This window comes from Dama dama, chromosome 2, assembly GCF_033118175.1.
Source record: "Dama dama isolate Ldn47 chromosome 2, ASM3311817v1, whole genome shotgun sequence".
Classification (NCBI taxonomy): Eukaryota; Metazoa; Chordata; class Mammalia; order Artiodactyla; family Cervidae; genus Dama; species Dama dama.
Window position 1 is genome coordinate 22,189,026 of NC_083682.1, and position 18,110 is coordinate 22,207,135.

The window sequence follows — 18,110 nt, forward strand, 5'->3', positions numbered from 1 at the left end:
ATTCAGGCCTCATCTAATTACAGGTCCACCATATTTCACGTCCTGACCGGCTCACTGTCGAGCGTGTCCCTTGCACAAGGCATGGCTGTGGATGATCAGGTTCAGGGCTGGTCTTTAACCCATAACCTTATTGAGTTAGCTCTGAAAACGCCAATCAAAGTTACTCACAGTTCACAGTCCCTTTGCTGGTGAGCGGCATGGAGGTCGGCCTCAGGATCCCACTCCAGTTTCAACCTGATGGTGAGAAAAGACATCTTTACAGACTGCGTGTGAGTCAACACCTCCCCTCTAGGAGTCCCAGAGAAAAAGAGGCTCACGGCTTTGTGGCGCCCTGAGCTGAGCAAGGCAATGATCATTTACCAATGCCTCCTGTCTGACCAAAGACCTCGGGCAGAGCAGGACAGGACAGAGGAGCCCCTGGGAAAGCTCAAAATCCATGTGGGGATTTGAAGACAAGCAAACACCACCACCAATGCTGTGGTTTATGGCAAGATTATGGAAAGTGAAGAGTCCCATTCACTGGGCAATAAGGGAGATGTGCATGGTGATGGGGGGGTGGTGACTGATAAGATCAGAAAACATGATGGTTTTTATCCTGGGATAAAGCAACAACAACAATAAAAAGAAGAAAAAACCAGCCAGGGACTTCCCTGGTGGCCCAGTGGTTAAGAATCCACCTTGTAATTCAGAGGACTTAGGTTCGATCCCTAGTCAAGGAACTAAGATCCCACATGCTTTGGAGCCACTAAGCCTGAGTGCCCTAACTACTGAGCCCAGGTATCACAACTAGAGAGTTTGTGCACTGCAATGAAAAATCCCACATGACACAGCAAAGATCCTGCATGCTGCAACTAAGACCCAATACAGTCAAATAAATACATTTTTAAAAGGGGGGGGAAAAAGCCAGCACATATTTATTCCATCTACACTCACCCAGCCCAGCAAGAATAAAATCCATGGGTCCCATAATAAAAGTGCTGCCACGTCATTGGTGAAACAAGAATATCCATCAGATAAGATGAGAACATACATAAAGCAGTGCTGAACTATGTGGTAGAGACTATAACTCCCTCTCTCTCCACAGAAACAGGGTCTGTGAGAGCTGGAGCCTTCGGGGAAGTTTTCAGGGAGAGGGAGAACTTGACCAGGGTCTTGGAGGACTCGTAAGGCAAAATCCAGCTGGTGGAAGACGACCGGGGGCATTCCAAGAAAGGGAGCAATCTGAGCAAGAATGATGGGGGAAAGCACGGGCTGTCCAGGGACGATGCAGAGGCTGCCTGGCTGAGACACTGGAGGAAGAGTTAATGCTGAGTCAGTTGGCTGGGGCCAGAGCATCCCAGCTCGAGTCTTAGGTGGAGAGGTCAGGCTTGGGCTGGGAGCTTCTGGAGCCACGGAAGGTTTTCCAACAAAGAAATGTCATGAGGGAGAGGACCCTCCCACCCGCCACGACTCTGTAGTATTTTCCTTTTAATTAAGATGAGAGGCTTCCTGGAAAAGGTGGAGTTTCAGACAGGACATTCAGGAATGGGGTGTGATACAACATGCTCCTGGAAAGATGTCTCTCTTGTTCATGATGATGTCACTCAAAATGAGGCACTTCCTGGAGCTGTCTACTAACATCTCCAGGACCAAGACTGATGACTCAATGGTAGTGCCTCAGAGACAAGACCAGACCGCTGATGGCACGTGGCTGAGGATGAGGACTGCATTTGCACATCTGTTTAGCCCACAGTGTGATAGGTTCTCCCCAAGTGTCTGCTGAAATGTTCAGTGGTGGACTCGGCTCATTCTAACCAGAACCTGACAACAAGCTCCTAGCTGGCAATGGACTCCAACTTGTAATCTTCTACACTATTGACACATTGCTACTGAGCATATATGAACTCAGGACAGGAAGTTTCTTGGTTGAACTGTGTATAGCGAGGATTTATCCCTGCCCCCAGGACTGAATGTTGAGACACCAGTGACTTGGAAGAAAATAGGTTGGACTTGCCATGTGCACATGCTGCTCAGCTGGACAGGACAGCCACTCTGTTCGGCAGATGGATTCTGATGGGCACGTGTTACAAAGCTTTGAACAAGTTGAAAGGATGGGCCAAAACTAAAAAGTCAATTTTTCCCGTGACCAGTTTTTATCTCTCACACAATAACATCATGACAACCATAAATGAAATAAATTTGAAAGTAAAAAAATTCTTATTACAATCCTATCACTCTAAACCATCAAATGATTATATACTATGTCCACATGCAAATCCATTTTAGTTTTTTACTGAGTTGTAGAAAAAGATTTGACAAGAATAAATATACCAAATCCTACTCTTAACATTCAAAAGTCAGTTACAAAAGTCATACATTGGGAATTTCCCCAGTGGTCCAGGGGTTAAGAATATGCAGGGGACATGGGGTCAATTCCTGATCTGGGAAAATTTCACATGCCAAGGGGCAATGAATCTTGTGCGCCACAACCACTGAAGTCCAAGCGCCTAGAGCCCACGTTTCACAACAAGAGAAGCCCTTGCACTGAAACTAGAGAGTAGCCCCTGCTTGCCTCAACTAGAGAGAACCCATGCACAGCAACAAAACCCCAGCACAGTAAAAAAAAAAATTACAGATTGGGGTGACCTGTTTTTTTTTAAAAAGGGCAAGTGTTATTTGAGTTAAATGCAAGTGGAGGTAGAGCCCAGGGTGTGATGTTGCTGCCAAACCCATTACATTGATCTCAGTTGCCTTAATAGCTGTATGATAGGCAACCAAGAGAATGGTCCTCTCACTTTATACTTATCGATCTACATTACTTTTAGATGCAATTTTGACATCATATTTTAATAACTTTGATGGTGATGAGTAGAAGAGAGAGGTGAGCAAAGGTGTCTAGTGGTCAAAGTACTGGCTAAAAGTTTAGTAATTCAAAGCACAACCTCTGGAATCAGACAGTACAGGTGTTCATCACAGCCCCACTACTTCCTGGCAGTGGGCCCATGGGTAAGTTACTTAACATATCTATGTCGCAGTTTTTCATATGTTGTTGTTCAGTCGCTAAGTCATGTTTGACTTTTTGCAACCTCACGGACTGTAGCACACCAGGCTCCTCTATCCTTCACTATCTTCCAGAGTTTGCTCAGATTCATGTCCATTAAGTCAGTGATGCTATCTAACTATCTCAAGCTCACCACATCCTTTTCCTTTTGCCTTCAATTTTTCACAGCATCAGGGTCATTTTCAAAGAGTCAGCTCTTTGCATCAAGTAGTCAAGTATTGCAGCTTCAGCATCAGACTTTCCAATGAATGTTCACGGTTGATTTCCTTCAGGATTGACTAGTTTGATCTCTTTGTAGTCCAAAGGGACTCTCAAAGAGTCTTCTCCAGTACCACAATTCAGAAGCATCAGTTCTTCACAATTCAGAAGCATCAGTTCTTCGGCACTCAGCCTTCTTTATGGTCCAACTCTCACATACATAAATGACTACTGGAAAAACCATAGCTTTGATTATACAGATCTTTGTTGGTAAAGTGATGTCTCTGCTTTCTAATATGCTGTCTAGGTTTGTCATGGGCTTCCCTGGTAGCTCAGCTGATAAAGAATCTGCCTGAAATGCAGGAGACCCCAGTTCGATTCCTGGGTCAGGAAGATCCCCAGGAGAAGGGATAGGCTACCCACTCCAGGACTGTTGGGCTTCCCTGTTGGTTCAGATGGTAAAGAATCCACCTGCAATGCAGGAGACCTGAATTTGATCCGTGGGTTAGGAAGATCCCCTGGAGGAGGGAATGGCAACCCACTCCAGCATTCTTGCGTGGAGAATTCCCATGGACAGAGGAGCCTGGCAGGCTACAGTCCATGGGGTTGCAAAGAGTAGGACATGACAGAGCATCTAAGCACAGCACAGCACAAGTTTGTCATAGCTTTCCTTCCAAGGAGCAAACATTTTTAAATTTCATGGTTGCAGTCGCCGTTTGCAGTGATTTTGGAGTCCAAGAAAATAAAATCTGTAACTGCTTCCATTTCCCCATTTGCCATGAAGTAATGGGACCAGATGCCATGGTCTAAGTTTTTAATGTTGAGTTTCAAGTTTTTTCACTGTCCTCTTTCACCTTCATCAAGAGGTTATTCAGTTCCTCTTCACTTTCTGCCATTAAAGTGGTATCATCTGAATGTCTGAGGTTGCTGATATTTCTCTCAGCAATCTTGATTCCAGCTTGTGATTCATCAGTCCAGCATTTCACATGATGTACTCTGCGTATAAGATAAATAAGCAAGGTGACAATATACAGCCTTGGTGTACTCTTTTCCCAATTTTGAACCAGTCCACTGTTCCATGTCCAGTTCTAACTGTTGCTTCTTGATCCATACAGGTCCCTCAAGAGGGACCATACAGGTTTCTCAAGAGGCAGATAAGGTGGTCTGGTATTCCCATCTCTTTAAGAATTTTCCACTTTGTTGTGATCCACACAGTCAAAGCCTTTAGCATATTTAATGAAGCAGAAGAAGATGTTTTTCTGGAATTCCCATGCTTTCTCCCTGAATGTCAGCAATTTGGTCTCTGTGTCCTCTGCCTTTCCTAAACCCAGCTTATACATCTCGAAGCTCTCAGTTCACATACTATTGTAGCCTAGCTTGAAGAACTTTGGGCATAACCTAGCTAGCATGTGAAATGAGTGCAATTATATGAAGCTTGAACATTCTTTTGGATTGCCCTTCTTTGGGACTGGAATGAAAACTGACCTTTTCCAGTCCTGTGGCCACTGCTGAGTTTTCTAAATGTGCTGGCATATTGAGTGCAGTACTGTAACAGCATCATCTTTTAGGAGTTTTAAATAGCTCAGCTGGAATACCATCACCTTCAGTAGCTTTATTTGTAGTAATGCTTCTTAAGGACCACTTGACTTCACATTACAGGATGTCTGGCTCTAGGTGAGTGACCACACCATCACAGTTATTCGGGTCATTAAGACCTTTTTTCTATAGTTTTTCTGTGTATTCTTGCCACCTCTTCTTAATCTCTTCTGCTCCTGGTAGGTCGCTTCTGTCCTCGCTATTGTGCCCATTCTTGCATGAAATGTTCATTTGGTATCTCTAATTTTCTTGAAGAGATCTCTAGTCTTTCCCATTCTATTGTTTTCCTCTATTTCTTTGCACTGTTCCTTTAAGAAGACCTTCTTATCTCTCTTTGCTATTCTCTGGAATGCTGCATTCAGTCGGGTATGTCGTTCCCTTTCTTCCTTGCCTTTTGCTTCTCTTCTTTTCTTTGCTATTTGTAAAGCCTCCTCAGACAACCACTTTGCCGTCTTGCATTCCCTTTTCATTGGCATGGTTTTCATTGTTTACTACCTCCTGTACAATGTTAATGAGTTTTTGTCCATAGTTCTCAGTTCCCATCTGTAAAATGGAGCTAATGAGGGTTCTGTTCTGCCTTTGAGGTTGGCTGTAAGGGTTGAATGAATCTATATACTGTAAAGTGCCTAGAGCAGTGCTTTGCACAAAATAAGCACGCATTGCATATTAGCTGTCATTGTTGTTATTTTAATTATCAGGGGCCATGAGGTAGAAGATATGGGAGAAGAAACTAGAGATGGACCTCCATTTGCTCCTCTCTAACATGACACATTGGTCCTAGTTCTATTGACAACAATCTCTCTCCCACATGGAGTTCCTCCATATATTTGAAGAGGGGTTGGTGTTGCTCCACAGAGTAGACTTAGGGCTAATTGACAGATATTAGAGGAAGCCAATCTGTAGTTCAATATATAAGGACTTCTCTAGTCCGAAGAGCCATCCAACAGTGAGTTAGGCTTCCTTGGAAAGTGAGCTTCCAACTCAGGAAAGAGGATCCTGTGTTGGGTAAGAAGATGCCCCTGAGCGTGGTCTCCCAGACGTGGCTCCCCTCACCCATCAAACATTGAAAAGAAAACACTGGGAGACTGGGAGGGGTGACAAACATGCATATCGATAAAATATTAAAAGTGTCTTCCTTTATCATCGTTTGATAAAGTAAATCAACCCTTCAAAGTAAGGTGAGCACAAAGGGCCACTCACTGAGCTCTCTGAAATGAATGAGGCATCATAAACAGCATCACCCCTGCCCTGCCACCGTCATGTCTGACTCCTCTTTCTGTCTCTGCCTTTTTTGGTCTCTATGTGTCCATCTCTCTCACACCCAACACACATGCACACATATGTGCACACGCAACCTCTCCACATTGTCCTTGTTTGCCAGACCTCACTGCACCAGCGGAAAAGTCTTCCTATCTGGCACTGACCCAGGAACGCCTGCTGGGGAGCCACGTGCATGTCATTTTAGGGCCTTCCAGGGCCATCAGCCTTTCATCCTGGAATGCCACATCAAAGGCCTTGCGACAAGCAGCCCTTCCATAACACAAACAGAATCTAAACTCAGGCCTGCCTTACTCACTAAAGAACATAGATTTGAATCATAAATGGGATTGACTATTCACATTCATAAATATGTGGACATTCATGAAATGGTAAATGAGGAGGGAGCTGAAGAACATTCATCATTAAGAGGTTGGGGGGGACAGAAGAAAGCTTCCCACAGGAGGGGGCATCCTAGAACTTGACTCTGCATGCCCAAGGAGAGCTGAGCCAGCTCCCATGAAGCATCCTGGGTAAGAGAGAAGGCTGGAGGGAGATGAGCTTGGAACTTGGCAAGACAGGGCTGGGGGTGTCTAACACAGAGGCCACTAGACCAAGGGTGTCATGGGTTCACGCCCCGACTCCGTTAACTTACTGTGTGGCCTTGAACATGGAACTTTAACCACTGCCTGATTCAGCTTCCCCATCTGCAAAATGATAGTGCTTGACTAGATGATTCTGGAAGCATGTGACTTCTACACATCTCTGATGTTACCCAGACTCACCCCTTCCCCCACTCCGCCTACCAACCCATGGGGGCCCTGAAGTAGTTCAGTCTATGTTTGTGGTTAAGAACAGAGACACAGGAGGCAGACAGTTCTGGGTTTAACATGGCTCCATCACCTCCCTAACCTTAATCTCTACAGACATCAATGTTTGCATCTTTAAAAGGGGAATAAGAGCAGCGCCTTTAAATGAGGTGATGCCCCAAGAGCATTTTGTGCAATGCCTGGAACATACTCATAACAACGAATGGGGCTGCTGTTGCTGCTCTTCAGCATGAGGAGGTGAGGGCTGGCAGCAGCTCGATGGGGAAAGGGAGGCAAATCAAGAAGCCTGAGGGCCTCTGCCTTCATCCCACAACCCATGACAAGCCGCTCTGCTCGTCCTCTGACCAGGCCCTTAGGAGGAGGACAAATTGTGACAACCTGTTGTCAGGCACCCGGAGTCTCTCTGGATCTCTGAGAAACCTCTGTAGGAACATAAGCAAAACTCCCCAAAGAGAAACAAAACTTAAAAAAGACGCTCCCGGGGCTTCCCTGGTGGCTCAGTGGTAAGGAGTCCGCCTGCTGATGCAGGAGACTCGGGCTCGATCCCTGGTCTGGGAAAATCCCACATGCTCTGGGGCAACGAAGCCCGTGCACCCCAACTACCGAGCGTGTGCTCTAGAGCGCGGGAGCCCCAGCTGCTGACGCCCTCACTCTAGAGCCCATGTTCTTCAACAAGAGAAGCCACCGCAATGAGAATCCCACACACCAGAACGAAAGAGTAGCCCCTGATCGGCTCAACTAGAGAAAGCCCACACAGCCACGAAGACCCTGTGCAGACAAAAATAAATAAATAAGACCCTCCGAGACAGAGTCACCTGCAGGGTCACCGTGGGTCCTGCCTCTCTCGCCTCATCACCCCGAGAACCCTCTCTACTCCGCCTCTGCTCCCCTCACACACACACCCCATGACGGCTCGCTGTGGTGTATGTTAATGTCAGAGTGAGGCTGTCCGTCAGTCACAGCATCGCAGGCCCTGAGCACCAGCCTCTCAGTGACACAACTGAGGAGATGAACACCGGGAGACTCCGCTGGCACTAAGCGCTCGGCTCTGAGAAGCGTACCCGCCCAGCCCTGAGGGTGCTGCACAGGCCCCCTCAGAACCGTCCTCAGCCTCCTAGGCTGCAGGCAGGTCTGGGCGGCCAGCTGCAGAGAGGACCAGAGAAATTCCCTCAGTCATGCCCTCCGGCCTCAGCCCAAGACTCTAAGCCAGGTCCTACACCTATAAAGAGGGCGCCCTCGGGGACAAGAAAACACCAAACCCAAGACTTACTTATTCTCTACCAGGAACATCACCGTTCTTCTTCCTGGCCCATCGTCACCTGCCTTAGGCTTCCTTCTCTCCCCTGGGCCCCTAATCCATCTCTGGGCCTCCAGCCTCATCCCCTTTCGGCCTGTCCACCACTTCCCCCAAGCCTGGGATGTCCCTGAAACACAAATTCCGTCACGTCCATTCCTCCTCCAAACCCTCCAAGGACAGCTCAGTGTCTGGCAGAGGTCACCCACCAGCAGCCCGGAGCCAGCCTCTTGCCTGCTTGATGTTTTTGTAAACACAGACAACATCTAAAAAGCTGAAAATTTCACATTTGAAAATCCAGATCCTAGGTTTTCTCCCAGATTCGGGATGAACGCCAATTTTAACATCTTCACGTGGCAGTCTCTGGATGACACCAAGTGTCAGAGGCCCCCTTTTCAGGCGTGGGTCCCCCTGTTTGTCTCACAGAGAAAAGGCAGGTGTTGCTTGCAAGAAGCCCACAGGGCCGGGCACCTGGAGGCTGACTCAGCTGCCGGCTGAGGGCTCAAGGTGACAGTGTGGAGGTGGCTCGTTGCGTTCTCAGCCGCGCTGTTCGCAGCCAGGCCCACAAGCATTCCTCTTTCTCTCTCCCCTGGATCGCTGCTCCACCTCTGGCCAGGAGACAGCCGGAGAAGGTCCTAGGGCAGTTTCTAGGAGTGCCAGGACTACGGGGCCCCACCCCTGAGTCCAGCCTCTCCCCACCCCCAACTCAGTAGAGGCTGCACCCCCTCCCTTTATTTCCATCCCACTGTTCCTATCAAAGCCCTAACAGCACATATTTTGTTAATTGTACAAACCTAATGGGGGAATGCATTGGCAAAAAAGGGTAATGGCCATCAGACCAGCAATAAAACAAAATTAATGGCCCATAGGAAGAAATCATGTCCACTTAATCCTGGCTCTGAAACTCTAATAGAATAATGGAATACCAGCGGAGGGGTTTTTCTCTCCATGCAGATTGCTTACACCATGTTAATCACTTGCAAAGCAGGCCACATACCACTCCGGCTCACATGACCCTCCAGGGAAAGTAGCAGACCAGAAACATTTAGTGCCAGGCTCATTACTGACATGCCCCACCAGCAGCGACACCTTCCCCCCTTCCCCACCTCCCCAGGTGACTCTGGGACAGCAAGTGGGGGTGTCGTTGAGAGCCATCAGGTGTGGTGGGCCGGAAAGCAAGACACACGACAGCTAACAATAGCAGACCTTTATTGAGCGCTTACTATGTGCCAGACACTGGGCTGGCTGAGCGCTTTCCATGTACTGGATTACATCTTCCTCTTCTGTAGCTACAGAGGCCAGCAAGATAGCCATTAGCTACCTCTGGCTTTTTATTTATTTTTAAGTTGTTTTTTTTTTTTTTAATTAAAAAAAAATTATTTTTGGCTATGCTGGATCTTGATCGCTATGTATGAGCTTTCTCTGGTTGTGGTGAGCAGCGGCTCCTCTCTAGTTATGGTGCTCAGGCTTCTCATTGCGGGGGCTTCTCTTGTTGCAGAATCTTCCCTGTAGCTCAGACGGTAAAGAATCTGCCTGCAATGCAGGAGACCCAGGTTCGATCCCTGGGTCGGGAAGATCCTCTGGAGAAGGAAATGGCAACCCACTCCAGTTACTCTTGCCTGGAGAATCCCAAGGACAGAGGAGCCTGGCGGGCCACAGTCCATGGGGTCACAAAGAGTGGGACACCACTGAATGACTAACATTACTCCTCCTCCTCTTGTTGCAGAGCAGGGCTCTAGGGCACGCGGGCTCTTTAGTCTCAGTTCCCAGGATCTAGAGCACAGACTCAGTAGTTATGGCACACGGGCTTAGTTGCTCTGCCACATGTGGGATTGTCCCGGATCAGGGATAAAACCAGTGTCTCCTGCACTGGCAGATAGATTCTTTTGCACCGAGCCACCAGGGAAAGCCCTATTTCTATTTTTTTTTTTTTAAGGTAAGCTTTGTTGTTGTTGTTGTTTGGCTGTACCACGAGGCACATGGGATCTTAGTTCCCCAACCATGGATGAACCCATGCCTCCTGTATTGGGAGCGGGGAGTCTTAACCACAGGACCATCTGCCAAGGGAGTCCCCACATCTGGCTTTCAAAATACAAATCCTAATTCGTAAGAATTAAATAAAATCTAAAATCTAGTCTTCAGCCTCACTGGCCACATTTCAAATGCTCGACAGTCATGTGTGGTTGTTGCACTGGGAGGCCCAGAAAGACCAGGCTCCCATCATCACAGGCAGACAGTGCTGCTCTAGTATATGAAAGTCAGTTGTCTTGCTCATCGAACTGATTCTGAAATCAAGGCACAGAGAGGTGAGGCAAGCAGCCCAAGGTCATGGCTGAGCTGGGTTCGAGCCCAGGTCCCATTCAGCCTGGCTCCGGAATCCCCACCCGCCACACAATTTCTTGATAGAACAAGTGGTCGAGGTGGCTAGGAGACCCTTTGATGGTTAGCTGTAGAAAGACTCTTCTGTCTGCCACAGGCCCCCAGACCCCCAGAAAGCAGACAGATGCCAGGACTCTGCTTGGGGGCCAGCACTGTGGGGTCTCAAACCCCAGAAGGTCACCTGGAGAAGGAAGGCTTCATACTTCACCCAGCCCAAGCTCCCTCAATTTATGGATGAAGAAACCGATGCACAGAAACGTCAAGTGGCTTGTCCAAAGTCAGACAGCTGATTAGTGACAGAGTTAGGACTACAGTTCAGATTTCCTGATGACCATGCCTCACAGGCCAAGGAAGAGGACAGAGCAAGGCCCTGAGAGAAGGAACGAGAAGGAGGCGGTGCCCCTCCAGCCTTCCTGGGGAGTCCTGGCCAGGTCAGAAGAGGCTGGGACGCACCTGAGGGCACTGGGCTCCGAGGAGAAGCAGCAGAGGAAGAAAGAGGGGCAGCCACGAGCCTAGAAACTACAGTGGTTCAAAGCATGACACTGCATGGCTACTATCTTTGGAAAAAATAGTAAGTCAAGATCTATTGCAATTAAAAATACACAGACACTTCTCCTCAGCAGCCTCAGTCTGAGAATTTATCCTATAGAAAGGAAAGTATGACAGATTTCCCTGGAAGTCTAGTGGTTAAGACCCCAAACTTCCAGTGCATGGACTGTGGGCTTGATGTCTGCTCAGGGAACTAAGATCCCACATGCCAAATGGCATGGCCAAGAAATAAAAATAAATAAATACAATTTTTTTAAAAAGGAAAGTACCCATGCATGAGGATAATGCAGCAGCAATTTGTAGTGCAAAGGGGTGAAAAAGAAGCTAGATATCCATCAGGTGGGGAATGTTCAAATAACCTGCAATGCAGCTATACTATCATTAAATGCTGCTATTCAAAAGGGCAGGGCTTCCCTGGTAGCTCAGCTGGTAAAGAATCCGCCTGCAGTGAGGGAGGCCTGGGTTTGACTCCTGGGTTGGGAAGATCCATGAAGGAAGGCATGGCAACCCACTCCATTATTCTTGCCTGGAGAATTCCATGGACAGAGGAGCCTGGCAGACGACAGTCCATGGGGTTGCAAAGAGTTGAATATGACTGAGCAAAGCACAGTGCATTCAAAAGAGCAAGTTAGATATACATCTTTTGCTGCAAGAGATGGCCAGAATGTTTCAAGAAAGAAAACTGAGGAGCAGAATGATGTGTGTGGTGTGATTCCATTTCTGTAAAAATAGAGAAAAACTCCAGATTGACTGCATCCATGTGCATGAGTCTGTGAGAGCACAGAGATGGAAGGAACAGCCCACGTGTTCACGGAACAGAGGGGTGAAGGACCACCGCCGTTCGGACACCTTTGCCTGGTTTCAGGTTGCAGTGAGTGTGGCCACTTTTGTAATTTTTGAAAAGAAACTCAATTTTTTTTTGACAATTGCTCAGTCGTGTCCTACACTTTGCGACCGCATGGACTATATAGTCCATGGAATTCTCCAGGCCAGAATACTGGAGTGGGTAGCCTTTCCCTTCTCCAGGGATCTTCCCAACCCAGGGATAAAACCCAGGTCTCCCGCATTGCAGGCATATTCTTTACCAGCTAACCCACAAGGGAAGCCAAAGAATACTGGAGTGGGTAGCCTATCCCTTCTCCAGGGGATCTTCCCAACCCAGGAATCAAACCAGGGTCTCCTGCATTGCAGGCAGATTCTTTACCAATTGAGCTATCAATAAGGAAAATAAGATAACTGATAAAAGAAAGAAAAACGGGCTGGACTTGGGGGGCAGTCAAATCTGACTTCAAACCTGCCTTACTGGGAATTCCCTGGTGGTCCAGTGGCTAAGACTCCAAGCTCCCAATGCAGGGGGCCCAGGTTTGATTCCTGGTCAGGGAACTAGATCTCACATTCTGCAACTCAGACCCAGAGCAGCCAAATAAATAAATTACAAAAAAACAAAAGAAACCTGCGTTACTAGATGCATTGTGTTGGGCAAGTTACTTAACCTCTGTCCATCTTTGTTTCCTTACCTGGAAACTAATGATAATATCATAGCATGGTTGGTGGTGGGGGAGTGGGTGGAGATTGATAATAAAATGAATTTAAAGCTACTCAATAGCCTGGACCTTTTAAAGCAACATTTACAGACTGGTCTGCCCAGTACACCGAGGTACTTTCTTAATTGACACTGCTGGGCACTGATGTAGGAATTAATCATATGCTTCTCAGGGCCCCTGTATTTTGTCTTATATTAAAGTTCTATTACGTATGTCTTCTTCCCAGAACATAAGTTCCTTGTGGGCAGGAACAGTACCTTGATTATTTATTCCTTCATCCAGTCATCCATTTATTATTTAGTTAATAATAACTGAGTACATCATGCAGAGCACAGTATGCAGAGTACATCATGAGAAATGCTGGGCTGGAGGAAGCACAAGTTGGAATACATATTGCCAGGAGAAATATCGATAACCTCAGACATGCAGATGACACCACCCTTATGGCAGAAAGTGAAGAAGAACTAAAGAGCCTCTTGATGAAAGTGAAAGAGGAGAGTGAAAAAGTTGGCTGAAAGCTCAACATTCAGAAAACTAAGATCATGGCATCCAGTCCCATCACTTCATGGCAAATAGATGGAGAAACAGTGGAAACAGTGGCAGACTATTTTGGGGGGATCCAAAATCACTGCAGATGGTGACTGCAGCCATGAAATTAAAAGATGCTTGCTCCTTGGCAGGAAAGTTATGACCAACCTAGACAGCATATTATAAAGCAGAGACATTACTCTGCCAACAAAGGTCCATCTAGTCCAAGCTATGGTTTTTCCAGTAGTCATGTCTGGATGTAAGAGTTGGACTATAAAGAAAGCGGAGTGCCAAAGAATTGATGCTTTTGAACTGTGGTGTTGCAGAAGACTCTTGATATTCCCTTGGACTGCAAGGAGATCCAACCAGTCCATCCTAAAGGAAATCAGTCCTGAATAATCACTGGAAGGACTGATACTGAAGCTGAAACTCCAATACTTTGGCCACCTCATGTGAAGAGTTGACTCATTGGAAAAGCCCCTGATGCTGGGAGGAATTGGGAGCAGGAGGAGAAGGGGACAACAGAGGATGAGATGGCTGGATGGCATCACCGACTCGATGGACATGAGTTTGAGTAAACTCGGACTTGGTGATGGACAGGGAGGCCTGGCGTGCTGCAGTCCATGGGGTCGTGAAGAGTTGGACACGACTGAGCGACTGAACTGGACTGAACTATTAATAATTGAATAATTGTGTCTTAGACACATGCACCAACACCATGCCTGACATCAGAGATGCAACAATAAATAGAACAGAAAAGCTCCTGCTTTCATGGAGCTCATATTCTAATAGTTCACATTATATAATCCACAATTATATAATGTTGGAATGATAGGCACTGAAGAAAAAAGATGCCCAAGGCAAGAACTTACTGTACAGCACAGGGAAACTCCGCTCAGTGTTATGTTCCAGGCTGGATGGAAGGGGAGTTTGGGGGAGAATGGACATGTGTATTAGCATATGTATGGCGGAGTCCCTTTGCTGTCCCCCTGAAACTATCACAACACTGAAAATAGACTATACTCTAATACAAAATAAAAAGGTTTCTTCTTTTTTTTTTTAAGGAAAAAAAAAAAAGGCAACAGGCTAGGGAGCAGAAGTGACTGGGGAGGGCATCTTTGAGAGGGAGGATAAGAAAGAGTCTCAGAGTTCCCTAAGAAAGTCCTCTTCGGGCATATTCCACAGACTCAGTGAGGTTAGTAGTTATGCAAATGATGTTAGTTGAAGAACAAAGTAAAAATAGATTCGATGGAGAACAGAGGATAATTAAGACTCCTTAAAAAACTTCCCTCTGCTTCTAAGTTTATACCCCAAAGAATTGAAAGCAGGGACTCAAAAAGCCAATTTGTATTCCCATGTTCATAGCAGCATCATTCATAGGAGCCGGAAAGTGAAAGCAACACAAGCATCCATGGCTGGATGATGGATAAACAAAAGGTGTTCTCTAAGTACTATGGAGTGTGGTTCAACCTGACAAAAGGAAGGACAAGCGCTACGACACATATGAACCTGGAGAACATTACGCTTTGTGAGATAGTCCAATCACAAAGTAACAAGTGCTACAAGGTTCCACTCACATGAGGTACCCAGAGTACTCACATTTACAGAGGGAAAATAGAATGGGGGTAATCAGGGACTCTCCTGTGGGCAGGAATCCCTTAGAAGAAATGGAGTAGCCATCATGGTCAGCAAAATAGTCCAAAATGCAGTACTTGGATGCAATCTCAAAAATGACAGAATGATCTCTGTTTGTTTCCAAGGCAAACCATTTAATATCACGGTAATCCAAGCTTATGCCCCAACCAGTAACACTGAAGAAGCTGAAGTTGAATGGTTCTATGAAGACTTACAAGACCTTTTAGAACTAACACCCAAAAAAGATGTCCTTTTCATTATAGGGAACTGGAATGCAAAAGTTGGAAGTCAAGAAACACCTGGAGTAACAGGCGAATTTGGCCTTGGAGTATGGAATGAAGCAGGGCAAAGGCTAATAGAGTTTTGCCAAGAGAACGCACTGGTCAATGCAAACACCCTCCTCCAACAACACAAGAGAAGACTCTACACATGGACATCACCAGATGGTCAACACCGAAATCAGACTGAGTATATTCTTTGCAGCCAAAGATGGAGAAGCTCTATACACTCAGCAAAAACAAGACCGGGAGTTGACTGTGGCTCAGATCATGAACTCCTTATTGCCAAATTCAGACTTAAACTGAAGAAAGTAGGGATAACCACTAGACCATTCAGGTATGACCTAAATCAAATCCCTTATGACTATACAGTGGACGTGAGAAAGGGATTGAAGGGATTAGATCTGATAGACAGAGTGCCTGATGAACTATGGACGGAGGTTCGTGACATTGTACAGGAGACAGGGATCAAGACCATCCCCATGGAAAAGAAATGCAAAAAGGCAAAATGGTTGTCTGAGGAGGCCTTACAAATAGCTGTGAAAAGAAGAGGAGCGAAAAGCAAAGGAGAAAAGGAAAGATATTCCCATTTGAATGTAGAGTTCCAAAGAAAAGCCAGGAGAGATAAGAAAGACTTCCTCAGCAATCAATGCAAAGAAATAGAGGAAAACAACAGAATGAGAAAGATTAGAGATCTCTTCAAGGAAATTAGAAATACCAAGGGAACGTTTCATACAAGGATAGGTTTGATAAAGGACAGAAATGGTATGGACCTAACAGAAGCAGAAGATATTAAGAAGAGGTGGCAAGAATACTCAGAAGAACTGTACAAAAAAGATCTTCACGACGCACATAATCACAATGGTGTGATCACTCACCTAGAGCCAGACATCCTGGAATATGAAGTAAAGTGTGCCTTAGGAAGCATCACTACGAACAAAGCTAGTGGATGTGATGGAATTCCAGTTGAGCTATTTCAAATCCTGAAAGATGATGCTGTGAAAGTGCTGCACTCAATATGCCAGCAAATTTGGAAAACTCAGCAGTGGCCACAAGACTGGAAAAGGTCAGTTTTCATTCTAATCCAAAAGAAAGGCAATGCCAAAGAATGTTCAAACTACCGCACAATTGCACTCATCTCACACGCTAGCAAAGTAATGCTCAAAATTCTCCAAGCCAGGCTTCAGCAATACGTGAACCGTGAACTTCCAGATGTTCAAGCTGGTTTTAGAAAAGGCAGAGGAACCAGAGATCAAATTGCCAATATCCGCTGGATCATCGAAAAAGCAAGAGAGTTCCAGAAAAACATCTATTTCTGCTTTATTGACTATGCCAAAGCCTTTGACTGTGTGGATCACAATAAACTGTGGAAAATTCTGAAAGAGATGGGAATACCAGACCACCTGACCTCTTGAGAAACCTGTATGCAGGTCAGGAAACAACAGTTAGCACTGAACATGGAACAACAGACTGGTTCCAAATAGGAAAAGGAGTACATCAAGGCTGTATATTGTCACCCTGCTTGTTTAACTTATATGCACAGTACATCATGAGAAATGCTGCGCTGGAGGAAGCACAAGCTAGAATCAAGATTGCCGGGAGAAATATCAGTCACCTCAGATATGCAGATGACACCACCCTTATGGCAGAAAGTGAAGAAGAACTAAAGAGCCTCTTGATGAAAGTGAAAGAGGAGAGTGAAAAAGTTGGTTTAAAGCTCAACTTTCAGAAAACTAAGATCATAGCATCCGGTCCCATCACTTCATGGGAAATAGATGGGGAGACAGTGGAAACAGTGTCAGGCTTTATTTTTTTAGGCTCCAAAATCACTGCAGATGGTGATTGCAACCATGAAATTTAAAGACGCTTACTCCTTGGAAGGAAAGTTATGACCAACCTAGATAGCATATTAAAAAGCAGAGACATTACTTTGCCAACACAGGTCCATCTAGTCAAGGCTATGGTTTTTCCAGTGGTCACGTACAGATGTGAGAGTTGGACTGTGAAGAAAGCTGAGCACCGAAAAATTGATGCTTTTGAACTACAGTGTTGGAGAAGACTCTTGAGAGTCCCTTGGACTGCAAGGAGATCCAACCAGTCCATCCTAAAGGAAATCAGTCCTGGGTGTTCATTGGAAGGACTGATGCTGAAGCTGAAACTCCAATACTTTGGCCACCTCATGTGAAGAGTTGACTCATTGGAAAAGACCCTGATGCTGGGAGGGATTAGGGGCAGGAGGAGAAGGGGACAACAGAGGATGAGATGGCTGGATGGCATCACCGACTCAATGGACATGGGTTTGAGTAAACTCCGGGAGTTGGTGTTGGACAGGGAGGCCTGGCGTGCTGCGATTCATGGGGTCGCAAAGAGTCGGACACGACTGAGCGACTGAACTGAACTGAACTGAATCAGGGACTGGGGGAGAGAGATGAGGAGTTTTGGTTAATAGATACAGAGTTTCAGGGACTTCCCTGGTGGTCCAGTGGCTAACACCCTATGCTCCCCGTGCGGGGGGCCTGGGTTCGATCCCTGGTCAGGGAACTAGATCCTACATGCCACAATTAAAAGAGTTGACACACCACAACTAAAGAGATTCCACATGCCGCGACTAAAGACCCCGCATGTCACAGTCAAAACTGAAGAACCCGTGTGCTGCAGCTAAGACCCAGTGCAATCAATAAATAAAGAAATAAATATTTTTTTAAAAATACAGAGTTTCAGTTCTGCAAGATAAAAGCATTTTGTAAATGGATTATGGTGATGGTTCAACAGTATGTGGACCATGAACTTCCAAATGTTCAAGGTGGATTTAGAAAAGGCAGAGGAACCAGAGATCAAATTGCCAACCTCCGTTGGATCATCAAAAAAGCAAGAGAATTCCAGAAAAAAAAATCTACTTCTGCTTTATTGATTACACTAAAGCCTTTGACTGTGTAGATCACAGTAAACTGTGGAAAATTCTTCAAGAGATGGGAATTCCAG

At 46.0% G+C, this 18,110-nt stretch overlaps 1 protein-coding gene across 5 annotated transcripts in view; it reads right to left on the reverse strand.

Annotated features, from left to right (window-relative positions):
• The window catches only part of PKNOX2 (PBX/knotted 1 homeobox 2), a 290,935-nt gene that overhangs the window by 207,008 nt on the left and 65,817 nt on the right, over nucleotides 1–18,110 (reverse strand). For all 5 annotated transcript variants that reach the window (XM_061167264.1, XM_061167273.1, XM_061167283.1 and 2 more), the window contains exon 2: nucleotides 169–234. The gene's annotated coding sequence lies outside the window, so the exon portion shown is untranslated. The remainder of the gene's footprint in view (nucleotides 1–168; nucleotides 235–18,110) is intronic.